Raw genomic sequence first — 26,050 nt, forward strand, 5'->3', positions numbered from 1 at the left:
GTGCTCGTCGTCCCCGCGCCGAGTGCCGCCTCCCTTGCCATCCCCCCTCCGCCCGCGCCCGCGCCCTCGACGTCCTCCGGCCCAAGCCTCGAGGGCACCCGCGTGGAACAGATCGAGCGAGACGCAGAGACAGGCGAGTGGAGGAGCCCGCCGCGTGTCGCCGGTGCTTCAATGCCCAGCCGCTACTGGAGCTTCAACGCCGGTGTCTTCCTCCATTCCTCCATCCCCTCCCTAGGTGATTCCTCCCTTCTCCTCCACCCCCTCCCCTGCAAACCCTAAGGCCATGGCGGCAGGCTTCTTGCTCCTTAGTTCTACAAGCATGGCCCCATCTTGCTCCTTAGATGCTCCTCAGTTCACTTCAATGATTTAGTTGATAGGTCACAAGATGCATATTCGGTGATTTGGGATTCCTGCATTCAGAAACTTCAGTGATTTAGTTAGATACCCAAAAACAGTTTACTGAAACTGTTGTTATCCCAGAAACAGTTTACTGAAAATATTGTAGTTCGAAAAAATAGTTTACTAAAACGGTTGCTTTATTTTTAATCTTACAAAATTATGATATTTAGGTTGTTCATCTGCTCCCTGCTGATCTTCTTTGATGAGAATGTACCCTAGTCTTGAATGTGTTATGCACAATGTGCAGATGTTAGTGTAGAGCAGTACATCTATAATTTTTTGCCAACCAGCCAGACATCTATTGTCCAATAATATTTTGGTGTTCCGATGCAGCATTATGGGAAGTATCTTTGAATTTGATTGCTAATAAACTTTTAGATGGTCATGTATGTGGATAGAAAAAATGTTCATGACACGTACGCCCTCGTTAATTACAATCCTTGGTTCTCTAAGATGTCTTTGTTGAGCAATGAGGCCTAACACACACTATCAAGTGATGTAAGCAGTATGTACAATACATTAGTTATGCACCATATAAAGTGGTAGGAGCAAGGTGTATAAATGTATATTTATGAGTATCGTCAACTTCCAACATATTCTCTACAGTCCATGTGGTTTAAGCATTTAAGTCTAGTGAATGATTCTTGCTATGGGCTTGTAACAAGTACCTGCATAACCTGATGGTTATTTATGCCTCAAGTACTGCAATATATGAGTTGGGGTGAGAGAGGTACAGGAAATTGTCATGAAATATCCCCGTCTTTAGTTACAAGCATTGCTGCTCTAATCGGTTGGGTGCGCATTGAAGCCTAACACAAGCCATCGAGTGCTATAAGCATTGTGTATTTATATATAAAACAGTAACACTGTACAGTATCAAGTACTGAAAGCATTTGTGTGTAATTGGGTATTTATTAGTATCTTCAACTACTGAAATTTGCTATACAGTCCATGCGGCTGAAGCAATGAAGTGTAGTGCGTGATTCTTGCTTTGAGTGCTAATGGGATTCTAACAAGTCCCTGCATATTATCTGATGGTATTTGTGCCGACAAAACGTGCAAAATATATGTAGATGTAAGAGAGGTGGCTCTAGTGTTGATTATATCTAGGAGAAATGCTCTGCCGCGTCGATTATATCTAGTGTTGATTATATCATTTTTTAAAGTAGTTGGATGAAAATAGTAGGTGCCATGTCGATTTGTTCAGTCCTTGGATGAAACAGTTTTTCTTGCTACAGTTAACTGAAAATGTTCAGTGTTCCTATATTGTAGAGAAACTATAGTGCCTATTATTCAGTTATGACTCCTTCACTGAAAATGTAGTGTTTGCTAAAACTGAGATGTAAACTAAAGGAGTTTGTGATTTGCAAAAGCTGTAGCATACTCCAACAAGTGATAAATGCACTCACTGAAGGTATTGTATATACTGTCATAAAGTTCAGCAAGAACAGGGCATCAACAGTGCTTCTCTAGTATCTAGTTGGGGAGGGACAAATGGACATGCCATCACTGTAGCTGTACTGCACAACAAACTATTAGTCTTAGGATTAACACTCCTCATATGAGATGAGAGAATTTTTTTTAATGGCTTCTTGCAGTTTTGAAAATTCAGTTTATTCGGTTACTAAAAATTTAGTTAATTTAGTTAGGCACACAAATTTCAGAACTTTTGTGTGCCCTAATACTTGGTGTTTGTAGAAAACCAGGAGTGTCAATGTGACTAGAATTCACTTGTTCTTATATGGGTGAAACTTCACTTGTTTTTAGGCTAGTGTAGGGTGTTGCTTTATTCTGTCATCATTTGTAACTATTTCACAAATAAATTGTTCCTTCTTTTGTATTTGACAAGTAATGACTGTTGATAAGCTGAGGCACAGATTAAGCTGTTTCTTTGTTGTAACATACTGTATATCACTCCAGAATGAAATACAATACATATTGTGATGGTCATCTTTTACAGAAAACAATTTGTGATGATTTTGCTAGTTTGCTGGGTTTTGTCTCCGACCATCGTGTCGTGATCATTGTGCAGGTACCCCGAGAGGCCCTTGAGTTTGCCGGAATGTCGATTAACTTCCATTCCGGAAAATTCGGGTACTCCATATGTCCTATTTTTAGCAAAGGTCGTGCTGAAATTTTCCGTGAACTTTAGCATGACTTTTCTAAAAATAGGACATATGGGGTACTTGCGACTAATGCATGGGCCGGTGTATCTTACTTCTTAATTAAGTAGGAACAACTGCCCCGCCATTCTTGCTGCATTAAACCATAGGTGGCAATAGAGCCAAGTGATTAGGCCCAACCTAAATGATGAAAACTTAACTTAGCATTTAGGGTGCCTCGGCGTCGACAAACCCTAAATAATAAAAGCTTGGCTTTTAGGGTGCCTCGGTGTCGATGAGAACCTAAATGATGTACGCTTAGGCTTTTAGGGTGCCTCGCCGTCCACAAACCCTAAATGATAAAAGCTTAGCTTTTAGGATGCCTCGGTGTCGACAAACCCTAAATGATGAGACCATGATCTTGTTCCTTGACAATAACCAACTTTTTTAGCAAACTTTTTTCCTATTTAAAACGAAACATGGCCCACAACGATGAGGCCGGAAGTTCGGGTGGCAAGAAATTCTGGGAGCTGTCCCAGGAAATGGAGGAAGAACCTCACAGCTATGAGGATGCTGCGGAAGACACGGATCCTGACTACACAACCCCTAGTGGCGTCGGGGATGACACCACTAATGGTGCCGCCGAGGATGCCACCACTGATGATGGTGGCGCACGCACAGATGGCAGCCAACCGAAGAGGCAACGGAAGGACCGGCGCCCGAGCGTGCTCGGCACCGTCAAGGAGGAATTTACTGAAGTGAACTCCGACGGGTTTCCAACGGCGCCCAAAGAATTAGTCAAGGGGTACTCGGTTCAGCTCGGGTGCATTCTCCGGAGCACGTCTCGATCAACACTGAGAACCTAAGGCATAAGGACCGAGGGAATTTGCGCAGCCTCCTCCTCACGAAGCTGCATGAACGATACAAGTTCCCCACTGACTTTGCAAACACATGCCTCTTAGGGAATAAAGTGAATAGTGCCGCCCTCACGAGGAAGAGCACGGCCCTGTCTACTTGGAGAAGCACGGTTAAGGCAATGATTGAAAAAGGTGATAGTTATGAGAAGATCAAGGCGAAATATCCTTTGATCAGCGAAGATGACTACAAGGAGTTCAAGATCAAGTGCGAGAGCAGCGCAACCTCCGAATCAAGTCAGTGGGGGAAAGAAATGCGGCAGTTGAACTTAGGGGTCCACCAACTCGGCCCGACGATTACAGAGTTGCGGAGCCTATATGGGACAAGGAGGACGCGGAGCATGCCAAGCAAGGCCTACCGCCCCGCTTCGAGAAATACCGTGACAAGCAGACCAGGAACTTTCTCAGGGCCGGGTACAAGGAGGACCCGGTAACAAAGGAGCTTACCACGGATCCGAAGACCAGGGCGCTTGAGCTTGTTCTGGTAAGGAATACACCCCCGCGTAATTAGCTCCATATGGTTGCATTCTAATTAATCCCCAATATTTCTAAATTGTTCACGTTCCTTCCGCAGGACACTGAAAGCAGTAGCGCGGGGTTGTCTCAGAGCTCCCCTTTCGACACCACTTTAAATAGGGCATTGAACGTAATGAAAAACAAGGATAAGCTCAGTAAGCCATCGTCAGCTAGTCGTGTGGCCGGCAAAGGCTTGTCCAAAAAATGGTCATCATACTATACCGCTGGTGGGCGAAAGGAGAAAAAGACCAGCTCTGAAAGCCAGTCGCGCGAGGTTGAAGCACTCAAGGCACAAGTGGCGCGGATTCCGGAGATTATCCAAGAGCAAGTGCAACAACAACTGGGAACGACGCTCACCGTCATGGTGCCTATGTTGATTCAGGGGTTGACGACGTGGATTACGGGAGGCCAATAGGAGCCTCCCCCGGTTCCCAGCTTCACGGCCAGCAACTCGCACAACGTGCAGGCGGCACCATTGGTGTCTCCGGCGGAGGCGGTATGCGTGTCTCTGGCGCCGGCACGTGCATTGGAGCTTAATGCACCCGGGTGTACGCCGGCCGGTGCTACCTCTTAAGCACTGCGTTGCATTTCCCCGAAGAGGAGAGGATGATGCAACAAAGTAGCGTAAGTATTTCCCTCAGTTTTTGAGAACCAAGGTATCAATCCAGTAGGAGACCAGGCACAAGTCCCTCGTACTTACACAAAACGATAGCTCCTCGCAACCGACGCGATTAGGGGTTGTCAATCCCTTCATGGTCACTTACGAGAGTGAGATCTGATAGAGATGATAAATAATATTTTTGGTATTTTTGATATAAAGATGTAAAGTGAAAAGTAAAAGGCAAAGTAAAAACAAAGCAAGTAATAAAGTAATGGAGATTGATATGATGAGAATAGACCCGGGGGCCATAGGTTTCACTAGAGGCTTCTCTCAAGAGCATAAGTATTCTACGGTGGGTGAACAAATTACTGTTGAGCAATTGATAGTAAAGCGAATAATTATAACATTATCTAGGTATGATCATGTATATAGGCATGACGTCCGAGACAAGTAGATCGAAACGATTCTGCATCTACTACTATTACTCCACTCATCAACCGCTATCCAGCATGCATCTAGAGTATTAAGTTAAAAACAGAGTAACGCCTTAAGAAAGATGACATGATGTAGAGGGATAAATTCATGAAATGTGATAAAAACCCCATCTTGTTATCCTCGATGGCAACAATACAATACGTGCCTTGCTGCCCCTGCTGTCACCGGGAAAGGACACCGCAAGATTGAACCCAAAGCTAAACACTTCTCCCATTGCAAGAACTACCAATCTAGTTGGCCAAACCAAACGGATAATTCGAAGAGACTTGCAAAGATAACTCAATCATACATAAAAGAATTGAGAGAAGATTCAAATATTATTCATAGATAAGCTGGATCATAAACCCACAATTCATCAGTCTCAACAAACACACCGCAAAAAAGAAGATTACATCAAATAGATCTCCACGAGAGAGGGCGAGAACATTGTATTGATATCCAAAAGGAAAGAAGAAGCCATCTAGCTACTAGCTATGGACCCGAAGGTCTGAAGTGAACTACTCACACATCATCAGAGAGGCTATGGTGTTGATGTAGAAGCCCTCCATGGTGGATGCCCCCTCCGACGGAGCTCCGGAACAGGCCCCAAGATGGGATCTCGTGGATACAGAAAGTTGCGGCGATGGAATTAGGTTTTTGGCTCCGTATTTGATATGTCGGGGGTACCTAGGTATATATAGGAGGAATGAGTACGTCGGTGGAGCAACAAGGGGCCCATGAGGTAGGGGGCGGCGCCCAGGGGGGAGGGCGTGCCCCCCACCCTCGTTACCACCTTGGTTGTTCCTTGGAGCAAGGTCCAAGACTCTTGGATCACGTTCGGTGAGAAAATCACGTTCCCGAAGGTTTCATTCCATTTGGACTCCGTTTGATATTCTATTTTTTCGAAACACTGAAATAGGCAAAAAACAGCAAATCTGGGCTGGGCCTCCGGTTAATTGGTTAGTCCCAAAAATAATATAAAAGTGGAAAATAAAGCCCAATATTGTCCAAAACAGTAGATAAAGTAGCATGGAGCAATCAAAAATTATAGATACGTTGGAGACGTACCAGGCATCCCCAAGCTTAATTCCTGCTCGTCCTCGAGTAGGTAAATGATAAAGAAATTTTTTGATGCGGAGTGATACTTTGGCATAATTTCAATGTAAATCACCTTAATTGTAGTATGAATATTCAGATCCGAAAGATTCAAGACAAAAGTTCATATTGACATAAAAATAATAATACTTCAAGCATACTAATCAAGGCAATCATGTCTTCTCAAAATAGCATGGCAAAAGAAAGTTCATCCCTACAAAATCATATAGTTAGGCTATGCTTCATTTTCATCACACAAAGATCTTCCCAACTTCTATACCCCAGATGACAAGCCAAGCAATTGTTTCATACTTAAATAATCTCAAACTTTTTCAACCTTCACGCAATATATGAGCGTGAGCCATGGATATAGCACTACGGGTGGAATAGAATATGATGATGGGGATTGTGTAGAGAAGACAGAAAAGGAGAAAGTCTCACATTGACGAGGATAATCAACGGGCTATGGAGATGCCCATTGATTTATGTCAACATGAGGAGTAGGGATTGCCATGCAACAGATGCACTAGAGCTATGAATGCTCAACAAGAAGAAAACTAGTGGGTGTGCATCCAACTTGCTTGCTCATGAAGACCTAGGGCATTTGAGGAAGCCCATCGTAGGAATATACAAGCCAAGTTCTATAATGAAAAATTCCCACTAGTATAAAAAAGAAAACTTATGAGACTCACTACATGAAGAACAAGGTGCTACTTTGAAGCACAACTTATGAGACTCACTATATGAAGAACAAGGTGCTACTTTGAATCACAAGTGTGGAAAAGGAGATATTAGCATTGCCCTTTTTATTTATTTTCTTTTTTGGGGGCCTTTCCTTTTTTTGGCCTTTTTTGGGAATGCTCTAATAATGATGATCATCACACTTCTATTGATTACAACATAAGGATTACATCTCGAAACTTAGAACAAGATATGACTCTATATGAATGCCTCCGGCGGTGTACTGAGATGGTGCAATGAATCAAGAGTGACATGTATGAAAAATAATGCATGGTGGCTTTGCCACAAATACGATGTCAACTACATGATCATGCAATGGCAATATGACAAAAGTAATGTATGGCATGAATATGATGATGGAAGTTGCATGGCAATATATCTCGGAATGGCTATGGAAATGCCATGATAGGTAGGTATGGTGGCTGTTTTGAGGAATATATAAGGAGGTCTATGTGTGATAGAGTGTATCGTATCACGGGGTTTGGATGCACCAGTGAAGTTTGCACCAACTCTCAAGGTGAGAAAGGGCAATGCATGGTACCGAAGAGGCTAGCAAAGGCGGAAAGGTGAGCGTGCGTATAATTCACGGACTCAACATTAGTCAAAAGAACTCATATACTTATTGCAAAAATTTAGACGTCATCAAAAAATCAAGTACTACGCGCATGCTCCTGGGGGGATAGATTGGTAGGAAAAGACCATCGCTCATCCCCGACCGCCACTCATAAGGATGCACAAGCCAGGTACACTTCATGTTTCAAATTTGTTGCACAACTTTAACCATACGTGCATGCTACGGGACTTGCAAACTTCAACACAAGCATTGTTTAAATTCATAATTACTCAACTAGCACTACTTTGATATTACCACCTCCATATCTCAAAACAATTATCAAGCATCAAACTTATCTTAGTATTCAACGTACTCAACAGAAAGTTTCACATATCTTGAATACCAAGTATATTAACATTTAAGCAAATTACCATGCTATTAACGACTCTCAAAATAATCTAAGTGAAGCATGAGAGATCAATAGTTTCTTTAAAAAAAATCCACCACCGTGCTCTAAAATATATAAGTGAAGTACTAGAGCAAAAATTATCACGCTCAAAAGATATAAGTGAAGCACTATGAGCAAAACTATCAAGCTCAAAAGATATAAGTGAAGCACATAGAGTATTCTAGCAAATTCCAATTGGTGCATGGCTCTCTCAAAAGGTGTGTACAGCAAGTATTATTGTGGTAGACTAACAAGAAAATACGCAAATAATACAAGACGCTCCAAGCAAAACACATATCATGTGGTGAATAAAAATATAGCTCCAAGTAAATTACCGATGGAAGTAGACTAAAGACGGGATGCCTTCCGGGGAATCCCCAAGCTTTGACTTTTTGGTGTCCTTGGATTATCTTGGGGGTGACATGGTCATCCCCAAGCTTAGGCTCTTGCCACTCCTTGTTCCATAATCCATCAAAAGAATTCACCCAAAACTTGAAAACTTCACAACACAAAACTCAATAGAAATCTCGTGAGCTCCGTTAGTGAAAGAAAACAAAAGACTACTTTAAGGTACTGTAATGAACTCATTATTTATTTATATTGGTGTTAAACCTACTGTATTCCAACTTAATTATGGTTTATAAACTAATTTATTAGCCATAGATGCATTGAAATAAGCAAACAACACACGAAAAACAGAATCTGTCAAAAACAGAACAGTCTGTAGCAAGCTGTAACTAACGCAAACTTATGGAACTCTTAAAATTCTACCAAAATAGGACGTACTGGAAAATTTGTCTATTGATCAGCATAAAAAAGAATCAACACAAAATCACGTTTCTATGATTTATTGAATTTTTTCTCGTGAGCGCAAAGTTTCTGTTTTTCAGCAGAATCAAATCAACTATCATCATAGCTTATCCTATAGGTTCTACTTGGCACAAACACTAATTAAAACATAAAACCACATCTAACGAGAGGATAGATGGATTATTTATTCCTAAATAGAAGCAAAAACAAAATACAAAGAATAAAATTGGGTTGCCTCCCAACAAGCGCTATCGTTTAGCGCCCCTAGCTAGGCATAAAAACAAGGATAGATCTAGGTTTTGCCATCTTTGGTAGGCAATCCATAAGTAGCTCTCATGATAGATTCATAAGGTATTTATTTTCTTTCTAGGGAAGTGTTCCATGCCCTTCTTTAAGGGAAATTGGAATCTAATATTCCCTTCCTTCATATCAATAATCGCACCAATCATTCTAAGGAAAGGTCTACCAAGAATAATGGGACATGAAGGATTGAATTCTATATAAAGAACGATAAAATCTACGGGCACATAATTCCTATTTGCAACAATAAGAAGATCATTAATTCTTCCCATAGGCTTTTTAATAGTGGAATCCGCAAGATGCAAGTTTAGAGAGAAATCTTCAAAGTCAGGGAAATCTAGCAAATCACACAAAGTTTTGGGAATAGTGGAGACACTAGCACCCAAATCACACAAAGCATGAAACTCATAATGTTTAATTTTAATTTTAATAGTAGGTACCCACTCCTCATAGATTTTTCTAGGGATAGAAACTTTCAACTCAAGTTCTTCTTCATAAGATTGCATCAAGGCATCAACAATGTGTTTGGTAAAGGCCTTATTTTTACTATAAGCATGAGGAGAATTTAGCACGGATTGCAACAAGGAAATACAATCAATTAGAGAGCAATTTTCATATTTAAATTCCTTGAGATCCAAAATAGTGGGTTTAGCAACATCTAGGTTTTTATTTCTTTCAATCCCACTTTCATCAATTTCATCATCAAGGTCTAAAAACTCTGAATTCTTAGAACGCCTTCTAGGTAAAGGAGGATCATATCCAGTTTCATCAAGATTCATATTGCAAAACAAAGATTTAATGGGGGACACATCAATAACTTCTAGATCTTCATCTTGATTTTCATAAGAATTGGATGAACACGCTTTAATAAAGGCATCTTTGGAAGCACGCATCCTAGCGGTTCTTTCCTTGCACTCATCAATGGAAATTCTCATAGCTTTGAGAGACTCATTGATATCATGTTTAGGAGGAATAGGTCTAAGCTTTAAAGAATCAATTTCAAGAGAAATTCTATCAACGTTCCTAGACAAATCATCAACTTTAAGCAATTTCTCTTCACATAAAGCATTAAAATTCTTTTGTGAATTCATAAACTCTTTAACACTACTCTCAAATTCAGAGGGCATCTTATTAAAATTTCCATAAGAGTTGTTGTAAGAATTTTCATAATTATTAGAAGGATTACTAGGACTAGTCGTCGACCCGTGCATACGCACGGGATGGTTATAATATTTTCTTTTAATCTATATTACCAAAAATATGGTTTTATGGTACTATAGAAGAATATATGCGTATGATTGGATGAGATCATCATCTAGCACGACCCAACTGAAATGGTTTGTGATATTACAACTTCACATGCCATAGTCATATGTTTGTTAGTTTCATTTGGGATAAAGCCGCCAGATACATTGCATACTTTTTTAGTACATAGAGTGTGACCCATATTCCCGGTAGTCAAGCAGTTTGATCTCAATTTCCTCAAATATTGTTATATCTACATGCAATTTTAAGATTTAGAATTATAAATCAATACTTCGTTTGTTCCATAATGTAGTGCATATAGATTTTTTGAAAAGTCAAATATCACAAACTTTGAGCATGTTTATAGACAAATATGCGTACATTTGAAATACCAAATGCATATAATTGGATACATCATCAGTTATATTTTTAAGTTGTGTATGTTTAAAATTGTATATATAAATAGTTTTCTCTATAAACTCAGTCAAAGTCTCCTTAGTTTGACTTTTCAGAAAATCTATACGCACTACGTTATGGAACGGAGGGAGTATTTCTTTAGGGCACATCTTGTAGTAAATAGATGGCACCAATAAAACATGCCATTAAACTTCTCTAACTTTGACTATTAATGTATGATGTCAAAATGGTTGAGTGATAGTACATAGTACATAGTATGTTCTTGAAAAACATTTGCATAAAATCATAAGTATATAATGATTTACATTTATTTTCCAAATATCAAATAGTAACATAGAATTTCAATTAAAACAGTTTCATAATATCATAAATATAAAGTGTTTTCTCAATATATATATTTATGATAAAAACAAAGTAAAATATTGTTGATTATGCCTATGTATGTTGAAAACGTCTTCAGATCTTGTGCTGGAAAGAGGATATTTTTATTTTCCATTCCATAATAGCAAATTAGCATGTCGTCGAACTTCTCCTAGAAATGTACATATGGAGTTTAATAACTTTATGTGCTTACCTTATGAAAATATTATAATATATTAGGTGTTTCCAAAAATGAAAATAGACCAAATAGTTGGTTGTAGATATCCATATTGAATCATGACTGAAATTTGACTGTCAAATAGTTCGGGGAAGAGCAGAACATGCATATAGGCCTTGATAACATGTATGGTTACGAAATAAATAACTTATGAAAAGTCGGTAAAAAACAATCTAAGATGGATCAAACTGGCTAAATTGGGAAACCCACCACAATATAATTCTGTTTATGTTGTGCCCCCATGAAATTAATAAATGCATAAAAGTTTAACATGATTGATGTGTTGTAAGATGAAGAGGAAGGAGGCAACCAAGTGTTGGTTAAGAAATTAGGTGTGGTTTATTGCCATGAAATAAATCGCCAAGTTGTCCTTGTTCTAGTGCAGAACTAATAATGGTACAGATAATATGGACAGTTCAACGCGTTATTCAGTTTAGACCCATTTCCTAATGCAGTGAAAATTAGGCAATGCATATCCATGGAAATCAGCTTCGAGCAATCCATTTGTTTTACCTACATAGAAACCAGGAGCAAATTATTCAAACTACTTACACATGATAAATATGCATGCCCTCTTAAAGAAAATAGGAAATTAAAAGTAATGCAAACAATCCTCCGGATGGCGGAGCACTCATATCATTGAGCGTACCAACTATTATGACACCGATTGCAATAAACTTCTAAATTTTAGGTCTGATCATGTAATGCATACGAAGCATGCAAAAAGCTACAGTAAAATTTCAGTCATTGGATGTTGGCCCTAACCTGATCATATGTCACTAGTAGACGATTACTTCCCATTGAGAAGATATTCGCTGTCGTTGAATCGATCAAGCTCTTAGCAGCCATAAGTAGACTACATGCATACATTTTTTTTTGCGAACAGACTACATGCGTACATGCTATGCTGATTCAACCAGCCAGGTCATGAGCCTGTAGCAATAGTACTGTTTCCATGGAACAGATTAAAGAGATTAACATATGCATGCGTCTCCAGGCAGAATGTATTTTGGTGTATACCTCGTCTCCTCGTAACACCGACTGCTTTAGAAGTAATCGGGCAAATCCTCGTACCTGTGTATCGTCAGAAAGTAGTGAGTTGTGTCGTCATCAAAGCTGTTGTGGATCACAACGGAAACGCCGGCCATGCGCTAAGTCCCCTTGATTAAGTTCTCCACTATGTACTCATCCAGGTCAACGCACATGGCAAGGCTATGCTTTTTGGGGGCATCCATGGAGAAACCCATGATGAGGAGGGCCCGATGTACCTATATGCAGATCGGTAGTTCAAAGGAAGCAGTTTTATTTATATAAGATTATAAAGGGAGCAAGATTAGTTAGTTAGGATCGCTTGGTGCTAAATATGATTGCTGGGAGCAACTTTTTTGACGGGAGAGTTTGCTAGTAGTACGTCTTGCACATGGCCACTTTTTTCACGGGAGAGTTTTCTTTAGAGGAGAGTTTGTTTGTAGTACGTTTTGCACGTCAAAGTTAGTATATTTATTAAGCTGGATCGCTATACTCCGGCTCAATAGATTGAAGGTCTTTAATTTCATATAAGAAAAAAATAATCGTGTAATTAATGAAAATCACAACAATTAATTGTATGGGACATATAGGCTAATCTAGACCGTAATAACTTGGTCCCACCAGATGAACGGCTCTAATTTTCTGATTAACGTGCTAATTACTTGGGAGTCTCTAATTAGTATAGGTATAAATAAGGCCTAGGATTAAAATTCCCTCTATACGCGTTATTTCCAAAACTATTCCTACCAACAAAATTCACATCCATAGATTCATTATTATTCTCAATCAAAGTAGATAAAGGCATATCATTGGGATCAAGAGAAATATTTTTAGTACCTAACATGTTCATAAGGTCATCCATCTTTTCAGTCAAAACATTGATTTCTTCTATAGCATGTACTTTTTTACTAGAAGATCTTTTGGTGTGCCATTGAGAATAATTAGCCATAATATTATCAAGCAATTTTGTAGCATCTCCTAACACAATTTCCATAAACGTGCCTCCCACGGCCGAATCTAAAAGATTTCTAGAAGCAAAATTCAATCTGGCATAAAAATTTTGTATGATCATCCATAAATTCAAACCATGAGTAGGGCAATTTCGAAGCATCAATTTCATTCTTTCCCAAGATTGGGCAACATGCTCATGATCAAGTTGTTTAAAATTCATAATATCGTTCCTAAGAGTGATGATCTTAGCGGGAGGAAAATACTTAGAGATAAAAGCATCTTTGCACTTGTTCCAAGAGTCAATACTATTTTTAGGCAAAGACGAAAACCAAACTTTAGCATGATCTCTAAGTGAAAACGGAAATAACTTTAATTTGACAATATTATTATCCATGTCTTTCTTCTTTTGCATATCGCACAAATCAACAAAATTGTTTAGATGAGTAGCAGCATCTTCACTAGGAAGGCCGGTGAATTGATCTTTCATAACATGATTCAGCAAAGCGGTATTGATTTCACAAGACTCATCATTATTAAGAGGAGCAACCGGAGTACTAAGGAAATCATTATTATTGGTATTCGAGAAGTCACACAATTTGGTATTATCTTGCGCCATGGTGACAAGTAATCCAACACACAAGCAAACAGCAAGGCAACGGAAAAAGGCAAACGAGAAAGAGAGGAGGAGATTGGGAGAGAGGGCGAATAGAACGGCAAGGGTGAAGTGGGGGAGAGGAAAACAAGAGGAAAATGGCAAATAATGTAATGCGAGAGATAGGGATTGTGATGGGTACTTGGTATGGTTGACTTGCTTGCGTGAGCCTCCCCGGCAACGGCGCTAGAAATTCTTCTTGCTACCTCTTGAGCACTGCGTTGGATTTCCCCGAAGAGGAGAGGATGATGCAGCAAAGTAGCGTAAGTATTTCCCTCAGTTTTTGAGAACCAAGGTATCAATCCAGTAGGAGACCACGCACAAGTCCCTCGTACCTACACAAAATGATAGCTGCTCGCAACCAACGCGATTAGGGGTTGTCAATCCCTTCACGGTCACTTACGAGAGTGAGATCTGATAGAGATGATAAATAATATTTTTGGTATTTTTGATATAAAGATGCAAAGTGAAAAGTAAAAGGCAAAGTAAAATCAAAGCAAGTAATAAAGTAATGGAGATTGATATGATGAGAATAGACCCAGGGGCCATAGGTTTCACTAGTGGCTTCTCTCAAGAGCATAAGTATTCTACGGTAGGTGAACAAATTACTGTTGAGCAATTGATAGAAGAGCGAATAATTATGACGTTATCTAGGTATGATCATGTATATAGGCATGACGTCCGAGACAAGTAGATCGAAACGATTCTGCATCTACTACTATTACTCCACTCATCAACCGCTATCCAGCATGCATCTAGAGTACTAAGTTAAAAACAGAGTAACGCCTTAATCAAGATGACATGATGTAGAGGGATAAATTCATGCAATATGATAAAAACCCCATCTTGTTATCCTCGATGGCAACAATACAATACGTGCCTTGCTGCCCCTGCTGTCACTTGGAAAGGACACCGCAAGATTGAATCCAAAGCTAAACACTTCTCGCATTACAAGAACTACCAATCTAGTTGGCCAAACCAAACGGATAATTCAAAGATACTTGCAAAGATAACTCAATCATACATAAAAGAATTCAGAGAAGATTCAAATATTATTCATAGATAAGCTGGATCATAAACCCACAATTCATCGGTCTCAACAAACACACCGCAAAAAAGAAGATTACATCGGATAGATCTCCACGAGAGAAGGGGAGAACATTGTATTGAGATCCAAAAAGAGAGAAGAAGCCATCTAGCTACTAGCTATGGACCCAAAGGTCTGAAGTAAACTACTCACACTTCATCGGAGAGGCTATGGTGTTGATGTAGAAGCCCTTCGTGGTGGATGCCCCCTCCGACGGAGCTCCGGAACAGGCCCCAAGATGGGATCTCGTGGATACAAAAAGTTGCGGCGGTGGAATTAGATTTTTGGCTCCGTATTTGATCTGTTGGGGGTACGTAGGTATATATAGGAGGAATGAGTACGTCGGTGGAGCAACAGGGGGCCCACGAGGTAGGGGGGCATGCCCAGGGAGGAGGGCGCGCCCCCACCCTCGTGACCGCCTCGGTTGTTCCTTGGAGCAGGGTCCAAGTCTCCTGGATCACGTTCGGTGAGAAAATCACGTTCCCGAAGGTTTCATTCCGTTTGGACTCCGTTTAATATTCTGTTTCTTTGAAACACTGAAATAGGCAAAAAAACAGCAATTCTGGGCTGGGCCTCCGGTTAATAGGTTAGTCCCAAAAATAATATAGAAGAGGAAAATGAAGCCCAATATAGTCCAAAACAGTAGATAAAGTAGCATGGAGCAATAAAAAATTACAGATACGTTGGAGACGTATCAGCCGGCACCTCGCCAGCAAGCGGCCCCTCCGTCAGTTGCACGCCCGTCGTTGGCGGTGCCCCAACATTAGCCGAGCTCGACGGCATCACGGTAACTAAGCCTCTCGGCAGATGACGTCATCTCCATGCATTTGACTGGGCATCCCTGACGCCTACATGTTTTTGTAGGGCGCCGCTGACATTCCTTGCACTCTCCTGCACTTCATGGGCGGCGAGTTGGTCGATGTCACCAAGGGTAGAATCGTTCAACCGGGCAACCCCATGTTCCATGGTAATCCAATGCCACCCACAGTGTATAGGGTTGAACTGGTTCGGGTGCTTAAAGGCTGCGTCGAGTTGTTACCTCCGATTCGACCCGCTGGGGCCGACGAAGATGATGAGATGACCCTCAGCGCCTGCGTAAGCTGGCCCCTGCTTTGGCCGAAGAGCCAGATTTGTTTGGGGGCGGGGGACACCACCCCATAGACAAGACCGCTAGTCGTGCCGGCGCCAAGACATGGCAAGAACGCCGCAACACTACCAGACATGCCGGACATCCCTATGGCACAGGATTTGGACATGCATATGGCACAGGATCGGGACGACGACGACAATGACGACGGTACATTTGCCAACATCGATAAGTACTTTGCCGAACATGGGTACGGTGACGAGTTCTGCGGGCCTCCTTCTCAAGAACCCAATCAAGACGACCGCGATCTAGCTGGTACCACGGAGAAACCTAATTGCAACAGGCATCGTCTGGCGTTCAGTTCTCACGAGACGCCTCCAGCTGCCGCCTTCACCGAGCCTCAGATAGCCAAGGTGCGAAATATTATCAGCCCCAACACGCTCAAGAAGGCGGTTTGTGAGAAGAACTTGATCCCATTACAATAGATCAAGAAGAAGGGACAGAAATGAAAGACTACCGAGGGCGCCGGTGCGAGCCAGCCAGCACCGAGTACGATCCGTGCTCAGGACGGGCCACCTTCACCTAAGGATATCTCGAGGAGGGCGCATGTGGCGGGTAGGGCGATGCTACCAACAAATATGCTCAATGCTGCAACCGGTGCTATGCGGAGTCTGCATGACAGTGTTCTTTCTTTGGAGAAGCGGCGTCTCTCCCAGAATGATGTGGCATACCAGGTTTTTGTGGCCAAGGTGCCAAAGGGCAAGGGCTTTGTGGATGGCATCTTTGCTATGTTTAACCTTCATCCGCTGCACTACACCTTCGTTCGGCTGTTTTCGCTGAGTATGGAGATGCGGATCATTCGAGACAAGACCATGTACATCGTGATAGTCGACCCCTTCTACATGCGTGCCCAGATCAGGGGCAGCGCTGGGGACTGGCAAGTCGTGAGTTCAGACCTCGAAGGCGTCATTCTGGCAAACCCAGATAAGGATAACTTCCTCGTGCCTTACTTTCCCAAGTAAGTCGTCCCCTCACCGCCCCGTAACATATGATTTCTTAGATTTCGATCGTTCTTTTTTTTTCTAACATTCCGTGTTCTGTGCAGTGACACACATTGCATACTCATCCTCTTAAGCCCGAAATATTCCATGGCCACGTATTTCGACTCGGACCGTGACTCCAAGATAAACTACACAAATATCGAGAAAGTTCTTGATGATGCTCTCCCCGGCTACGCCACATCTGGAGGCACCTTTAAGAGGCCAGTTCGTAGGTACGACAGGCACGTGTTCACCCACAATACGACATTCCCCTACGTCAAGCAGCCGCCTGGCGGTCAGAAGGATGCCTACTACGCCCTCCATCACATGCGGGCGATCGTACGGGACCATAATCACCTTCTGCTACCAAATAAGCTCAATGATTGGGCCGCAAGCTTGGCGGCAATCCAAGACGCGGACCTCCGACAAGAATTCTTTCGCATCCAGTCGGAGTTTGCAGAAATCATCCATCCAGATGTCCTTCGTACCTCGGGGCAGTACTACCTCAGAGATCAACCGTCCAACTGTGGGATAGACACAACGCTACAAATGCAGGCTGACAACGCCCGTGACTTCATGACCATCACGAAAGACGGTGGCTTCATCCATGCTCCGGTCCCATGAGTCGAGTCGAAAGTAGTGATGCTATTTGTAGTTCTGAAACATCGATTAGCTCATGTTGTAATTAAACTTTAATAAACTTGTATGTCTCTTTGGTTCGGATAGTCATTCAACTTAGATGTAATCGATACTATTTATTAGTAGGACCATGAATCGTGCTATTAATGTCTTGCTTTTCTCTTCTGATCCTTTTGTTGCATACTTATATATTGCTTATGTATTGTCTGTTGTTTGGCTAGTGCATAGAGATGCCGTCGTATGTCGTGTACAAGGGTAAGGTTCCTGGAGTCTACGACAACTGGGAGGAGTGTTGGAGACAGGTTCACCGTTTCAGCGGTAACAGTTACAAAGGGTACACCACTAGGGCGGAGGCGGAATCTAGATAAGCGTGCTATCTAGCGGGAGAGAGGAGGGAGCGTTGGAGGAACCGGATGAAGACCAGTTTCATCGCGATAATGCTCATCGTGATGACCGCAGCTCTCTTCTATGTGATGGTAGTTTAGATGATCGATATCGACTTGTAATGTGAAGACAAACTCGCTACTCGCGGTCTCGAGACTTGTAATGTTCTATCTTTGTTCAGTCTTTTGAATTCAGAGACTAATATGATGAATTGTATTCGGAGTCTAATCTTCTATTGTATTCGATGAATCTGCTATTGCTGTGTAGTGCTGTCTATATTCTGTCCAATAATATATTTTGTAACATGCGCAAATATCAGAAAAGAACAAAAAATCCCTAATATTCATACTAATGGCGCACCACTCAGCACTCTAATGGCACACTGTAGAAAGGATACTAAAGGCGCATCACCCCAAAGTGCGCCATTAGTATGCCAAAGCACATGGGTAAATATGCCCCCCTGAGAGGCATACTAATGGCGCATGTTGGTCTATACTAATGGCGCACGGCGTGGTGCGCCATTAGTATACCAGATACTAATGGCGCACCAGTGGTGCGCCATTAGTAAAAAATACTAGTGGCGTGGTACTAGTGGCGCACCATTAGTGCGCCATTAGTAGGCAAAACTAGTGCGCCACTAGTAGGCCTTTTCCTAGTAGTGTTCATCCTACGAGGGTACGTAGACACACTCTCCCCTATCGTTGCTGTGCATCTCCTAGATAGATCGAGCATGATCGTAGGAATTTTATGAAATACTGCATTCCCCAACATGTGAGAATGATGAGAAAAAGGTATTTGAGGAGGAACAGGAAGAAAATCAAGAAGATGATGCTGAAGGTGAGGTTGAAGTTGGCGAGGAACATGTTTCGAGCACCTTGCCACCAACAAGGTCTAGAGTGACATCATTAGATGTTTGTAAAGAGATAAAATGGGAAGGTTAAATGGTTGGAAAAACACCTGCTGGAGAAGGTCTATATAGAAGTGTTAGAGTTGGAGATCTAAGTATCGCTGTTGGTGGCGCAGTCACATTGGAAGGTGATTCAGGAGAAGCCATTATGTGTTTTGTTGAGTATATGTATGAGACACGTGATGGCACACAAATGATTCATCGAAGATTTCTGCAAAATGGTTCGCACACTATCCTCGGCAACGCCGCAAATGAAAGAGAGGTGTTCTTTACCAATGACTGTTTACAGTTCAATGTAGGTGACATGAAAGAATCAGTTACTGTCAACTTCCAGCTCATTCCCTAGGGTCACAAGTGCAAAAAAGACCAGTTGGAAGCTATTAGGGTGGAGAAGGCCAATGCAGAGGATAGGAAGAAGAAAGGTTTGCCGGCGGAGTATATCTGCAAAAGCATATAATGTGCTGAGAAAGGTGCCTTTTTCTCCCTCTCTTATGAGAAAATGTGTCATGGAACTGGCACTTGTAGTTCCTGTGAGGAGCGAGTAGCGGTTAGTGATGAATTCAAAATACTGTCAAAGACCAGCTCTGTCCTCAAAAATGTCACATACAATGTTCATGACTTCATGTATATCAAGCCCAAGTTTTTTCATCGAGTCGAGGGCCGTGGGACCTACCGGGCTGGAAGAAATGTGGGCCTGAAGTCCTATGTGGTATGTCATTTGTAGAGTGTTAATGGTGCTTCTGGGTCTCATAAAGCTAATCTGAAATCAACAAAAGTCAGTGTAAGAAGGCTATACATGCGTGATGATATTTCATCGGATAAAGCTTACACTTCAGATATCAGAGAGGTTTGGCACTCTGCCTTATGTTTACCACATTTTTTATGTGCATCATTACCTTCATATTGTGCCTATGATTCCACCTAACTTTATGGTTTTTACACTTGGACTTTAATCTAGTTTCTTTGTTGTTTGATCCAGGTGTACTACAATGAAGATATAGTTAGTGTGCCTGTTGGGATGATAGAGGGAACATGTGAGGTTACAACAAAGGATGACCTTCCAAATTCAAATCTTCCAGTAGTAGTTGAGCATGCCTTTTACTGTGAACATTTATATGATCCTGGCACTGGAGCTCTCGAGCAGGTCAGAATGATATTGCCAAATTTAATTTTGTGTTCATATCATCTTTTTTTATATTTTTTGCGGGGGTGTTCATCTCATCTTGTTGACAAACTTCTTCATATAGTTGATTGAGTTTGCCTTGTCTATGAACCACATACCGACCAATGTTAAGTTCACCTTGGCAAGGAAGGCGCCTGCTTCGAGAAAGAATAAAGGGACGAAGATTTGTGATGATGAGCAAGCCGGTTAGGATAAACACAAGGATGAAACACCAGAGAACTGTCTTGCAACCCTTGATATTTTTACTGGCTGTGGAAGTTTGTATGAAGGGCTGCACCTAGCTGGTAATGTGTTTTCAATTTGCATGTTCTTCATAAGAGGATTGTGCATTTCCATAGACAGAGCACCTTGGCCACCACATAACTTATGATCATTCACGTACAAAATGGGCAATCGAATATGAAGAGCCAGCTGGGCAATCATTTCTTCAAAATCATCCTGAAGCAGCAGTGTTTGTGGAGAACTGCAATGTGATTCTAAAGTATGCAAAACCCATTTCCCCCTTTGGATGTGCTAAACTCATTACTTATTTCTAACTATTCTCATCTTCAGGGCGATAATGGATAAGTTTGGCTATGTTGATGACTGTGTATCTACTTCCGAGGCTTGTGCAGGAGCAGCAAAAATTTTAGATGAGAAGGTTAACACTACAAAAAAAAGACACATCCATGACATTTTGGGCCAAACGAAAAAAAATTATATCATACTTATGACACTTCTATGACGATAATTGTGACAAAACCCGGTATCATCATAGATGTGGTGGGCTCCTACTTATATGACAAAAAATCATGACAGAAAATGTTTTTTTTCCTGGGCGGGCCGGAGACGCAGCTACATGACATTCTTTGGACCGTCCATGACGGAAAAAACTGTGGCAGAAGCGAGGGCGAGGAAAATTTCGGGGAGTTCCCAGTTATGGTGGGTGTTCGGGGGCCGAGCGATGCACGTGTCTCTTGTACACTTACGCGTGTGTGTGTGTGTGTGAGGCGTTGGGCTCTAACTGAACCCAAGCGAGGCATCGCCTAACTGAACCCGAGCGATTGCACTACAGGGTACGCGTTACTGAACCCGAGCGGTCGAACAATTCCTTCGCTACTGCTGCTAACTTAAGCCGAACGATGCTGCCTCTAGATGAACAGTGAGTGTTGCAGGGGGGTTTGGAATTATATTGAGCGTTGCAGGGGGGTGGATGAACAGGACCCCATGGCGTTGCCTCTGGATGAGCAGGACCCCCGATCGATCGAGCCGGTTGGGGCTGGATGAAGAGGACCCCGTGAAGGGCTGGATGAACAGTAGACAGTGGAGGGGTGGTTGAACAGTAGCCGGTGGAGTAGCGCGCGGTGGAGGCTGGATGAACAGGAGCCCGTGGATGAACAGTCGCAGGTGGAGGCTGGAGGAGGTCGACGGTGGATGAACAGTAGCCCGTGGAGGCTGGAGGAGGTCGATGGTGGAGATGAACAGTATCCCGTGGAGTCCCGTTTTGTGGTACGCCACACCCCTCCAGATGAACAGGACCCCAGTTTCGACCATAGCGCTCTAACACACGTCTGTTTCGTCTGTTTTGCGGTACGCCACACCCCACCCGATCATCAGGACCCCGTTTCAACCGTAGGAGGTCCAACACAAATCCGTTTCCTCCGTTTTGCAGTACGCCAGACCCCTCCCGATGAACATGATCCCGTTTCGAACATGGCCGGTCGAATACAAGGCCGTTTCCTCCGTTCTGCGATACGCCAGGCCTCGTTTCCATCTCCTGTTCCGTCCAAGCCCTCCCGATGAACACGACAATGCATTCTGTTCCGACTCAGCCAGTTGGCTCCCCATGAGCACGACGACGACGTTGTTTCTCCATTCTGACCCATCCATGTACACGAGCCCTAGCCGTACGTATATATGCGCGAGTAGGCATTCGAGACCCCGCTCGTATGTACGTACATGGCCATATTTTCTTTCATGCACACTGGCCGCTGTACATACGTGTACATGCTACGTGCGCGCCTCTACTATGACATGTGCGTACCTCTACTAAGACACGTGCACGCCTCTACATTGACCAATATGTACATACAGATTCGTGACCAGAATGACAATGCTACATACGCTTTGACCAGGTAGGTCCTGATTGTCAGGCACTTCCTTGCGTGCGAAGATGTAGATGGTGGCTCCCAACAGTCCTGGGGGCGAATCGTTTTTTTTTATTTTTTGCCCGGACGCACTTACTTGCATGCGAAGATGTAGCTGGTGGGTCCCAGCAGTCAGGGGGGCGAATCTTTTTTTTCCAGACGCACTTCCTTGCATGCGAAGATGTAGCTGGTGGGTCCTAGGAGTCAGGGGGAAACGTTTTTTTTGTGAAATAAGGTGGCCCGTCCGGTGGGTCCCTGCTGTCAGGTGGAGGAATAATTATTTTGCATGTAATAAGGAGGCACTTCCTTGCGGCTGCCGTGGACCCAGCTGCCAGCCTCTCCAGGTACAGTACTCTTACGATGGAAGTCGTTCCTTGACCATGTTGACCACGTCGTGATGAGAGCACCAGGGCGGTGGACGATGGTGATGCCTAGGAAGGAAGGGGACGACGTGGAGCCGGGGAAGACGCGGTAGTGGATGCCCACACGTAGAGGAGTATGAGGGTTCACTCGTTCGGCTACGGTGTGAGGCTGCCATCACCGCAGAATAACAAGGGGTGTGGGTGAGTAGAGGGATGGCCTGGCCAGCGACGGGAGTAGTAGGGGGCGGTGAGGCCTCCGCGGCATCACAGCCAGCCACGGGAGGCAGGAGCACGCGACACGACCGGCGCTGCTTTGGGCGACTGGAGCAAGAATACCAGAGGTTTGAAGAAGCAGTACGGCCGTTGGATGGACATCGTACGGTCAGTGGAGCTAGAATCGTTCATATTGACTAAGTTGAGAAAGCCCTCCGTCCCTGTCAACTTAGTGGGCCCACAAGTCAGCCTCCCACAAAGGTGGGTCCCAGCTAGCAGGGGGAGTATTCATTTTTTTCTTCTTAATAAAGAGGCACTTCCGGTGGGTCCGAGCCAACAGCGGGGGGAACGTTTTTTTACGAAATACGGTGGCCCGTCAGGTGGGTCCCAGCAGTCAGGGGGAAATGTTTTTTTTCGCAAAATATGGTGGCCCGTCCAGTGGGTCCATTCTGTCAGGTGGAGGAATCATTATTTTGCGCATAATAAGGAGGCACTTCCTTGCGGCCGCCGTGGACCCAGCTGTCAGCCTCTCCAGGTACAGTACTCTTCCGATGGAAGTCGTTCCTTGACCACGTTGACCACGCCGCGATGAGAGCACCAGGGCGATGGACGATGGTGATGCCTAGGAAGGAAGGGGATGAAGCGGAGCTGGGGAAGACGCGTCAGTGGATGCCCACGCATAGAGGAGTATGAGGGTGCACTCGTTCGGCTATGGTGTGAGGCTGTCGTCACCGCAGAATAACAGGGGGTGTGGGTGAGTAGAGGGATGGCCTGGCCAGCGACGGGAGTAGTAGGGGGCGGTGAGGCCTTTGCGGCATCGCAGCCGACCACGGGAGGCAGGAGCACGTGGCACGACTGGCGCTGCTTTGGGCGGCTGGAGCAAGAAGACCAGAGGTTGAAGAAGTAGTACGGCCGTTGGATGGACATCGTACGGTTACTGGAGCTAGAATCGTTCATATTGATTAAGTTGACAAAGCCCTCCGTCCCCATCAACTTAGTGGGCCCACAAGTCAGCCTCCCACAAAGGTGGGTCCCAGCTAGCAGGGGGAGTATTCATTTTTTTCTGCTTAATAAGGAGGCACTTCCGGTGGGTCTGAGCTGACAGCGGGGGGAACGCTTTATCATGAAATACGGTGGCCTGTCAGGTGGGTCCCAGCAGTCAGGAGGAAACGTTTTTTCGCAAAATATGGTGGCCATCTAGTGGGTCCATGCTGTGAGGTGGAGGAATCATGATTTTCCATGTAATAAGGAGGCACTTCCTTGCTGCGGCTGTGGACCCAGTTGTCAGCCTCTCCATGTACAGTACACTTCCGATGGAAGTCATTCCTTGACCATGTTGACCACGCCATGTTCCGTTGCATGCATGCGTCCATGTGCGTGGTGCGTCCCCACTGTCAGCCTCTCACGTACAGTCATCTTCCGATGACTCTTGGTTGTTGACCACGTTGACCACACCGTGTCGAGCGCACCAAGGCCGGTGGACAACAGTGAGGCCCCAGACTGGAATGAACCGGAGATGGGGAAGACGGGAAAGTGGAGTCGCAGATGGAGAGGAGTTGAAAAGTTGACTGGTTCAGGTGCGCGGCAGCACAGCCGTGGTGTCGCCCACGGGAGACAGGAGCAAGAATGGAGGTTGAAGAAGGAGCACGATTGTTGGAATAACATCCAACGGTCCAGCTGCTAGAATCATTTGATGATTAAGTTGAGAAAGCCCTGCATACACGTCCGCTTAGCAGGCCCACAAGTCAGTCACCAAATCTGACGGGTCCCAGCTGTCAACGGGATGAATATTTTTTTTGCAAAACAAGGAGGCACTTCCTTCCATGCGAAGATACAGCATGTGGGTCCCAGCTGTTAGGTGGAGGAAACATTTTTTTCAGCTTAATAAGGAGGAACTTTCCTTGCGTGCGACCATGGACCTCATGGGTCCCAACCGTCAGGGTCTCTACGTACAGTCCTCTTACGATGTCTCTCGTTTGTTGATCATGCCACACTGAGCGCAGTGAGGCGGTGAACGACGGCGAGTCCCCGGACAGGAACGACTCGGAGATGGGAAGACGCGGCAGTGGAGTCGCAGATTGAGAGGAGGAGAAGGGTTGTAAGTGGTTCCGTTGCAGCGTGGGGCTGCAGTCGATGGAGAATAACAGGAGGTGTCGAGGGAGGGATAGCCTGGCTGGCGGTGGGGTAGCGCTTCGCAGCGATGAATTCTAAGCACAGCCGCTAGCCGCCGGAGGCCGGACCAGGCGGTCCCGGCGACGCTGGAGGAAGAAGACGAGAGATTGAATGTGCATGTCGTCCATTGGATATAAATCCAATGGTTGTGGATGTCACAATCATTTGTTGACCAAGCTGACAACCTCCTGCGTAGGCTTCGACCTATTGGCCCACATGTCAGCCTGCAAAAATGTGGCATATATTTAACCCATGTTTTCTAGAATGTACAGTCCATTTGCTGGGCTGGGTGAACAAATAATTTCGCGTCAATCAGGACCATTTATATTTTCTAAGAAATCCCAGCCCATTTGCACTTCCTTGAAATACATGAATTAGCTGGGCTCATTATATATATAATGTTATGTTAGAAGGAACAATTAATATCAAAGAATAAAACGGAGAGGCACATTATATAAAAAAATTAAAAATTAGCGACTTATTGCTCAAAATAAAAATGAGCGTGTTATTATTAAATTGGTCCTTAAAATCTTCACAAGCTTTTGTACGCAATCACTAGGATTTTCCTTGCATGTGAGTCAAAAACAACCAGGATTTTCCTTGCCATGTTCTGTTAAACATTTACTTTTATAAGTTAATAACACGTGCGATGTTTTTATAATCTATATATAAGTCTCTATAAAATATACAATAATAGTAATAATATAAATATATATAATGGGGTTAGAAGGGAAAACATAAATTGGACACAGCATTATTATTCTTATATATAGATAAATAGAACATAGACCTGCTTTTATTAAAAAATACATTGGGCTGCCGATCTTTAAGAAAAAGCCCATAGGCCGGTATGGACCTCAAAAAATAAGTTGAAATCACTGTCTCTGTATGTCGTGGGCTACGCATGTTAAAATACAAAACCTAGGTCTAGCTGATACTTGTTCGCCCTCTAGAAAAAAATGATACCAGATCCCCGAGCGAACTGGATTAAAGAGGGGGCCGGCG

At 43.5% G+C, this 26,050-nt stretch overlaps 1 pseudogene; it reads left to right on the plus strand.

The window, feature by feature from the left end:
* Positions 1-26,050, plus strand: part of LOC123115126 (DNA (cytosine-5)-methyltransferase 1A-like) — a 133,276-nt pseudogene that overhangs the window by 67,279 nt on the left and 39,947 nt on the right.

The sequence above is a fragment of the Triticum aestivum genome, chromosome 5B, assembly GCF_018294505.1.
Source record: "Triticum aestivum cultivar Chinese Spring chromosome 5B, IWGSC CS RefSeq v2.1, whole genome shotgun sequence".
Classification (NCBI taxonomy): domain Eukaryota; kingdom Viridiplantae; phylum Streptophyta; class Magnoliopsida; order Poales; family Poaceae; genus Triticum; species Triticum aestivum.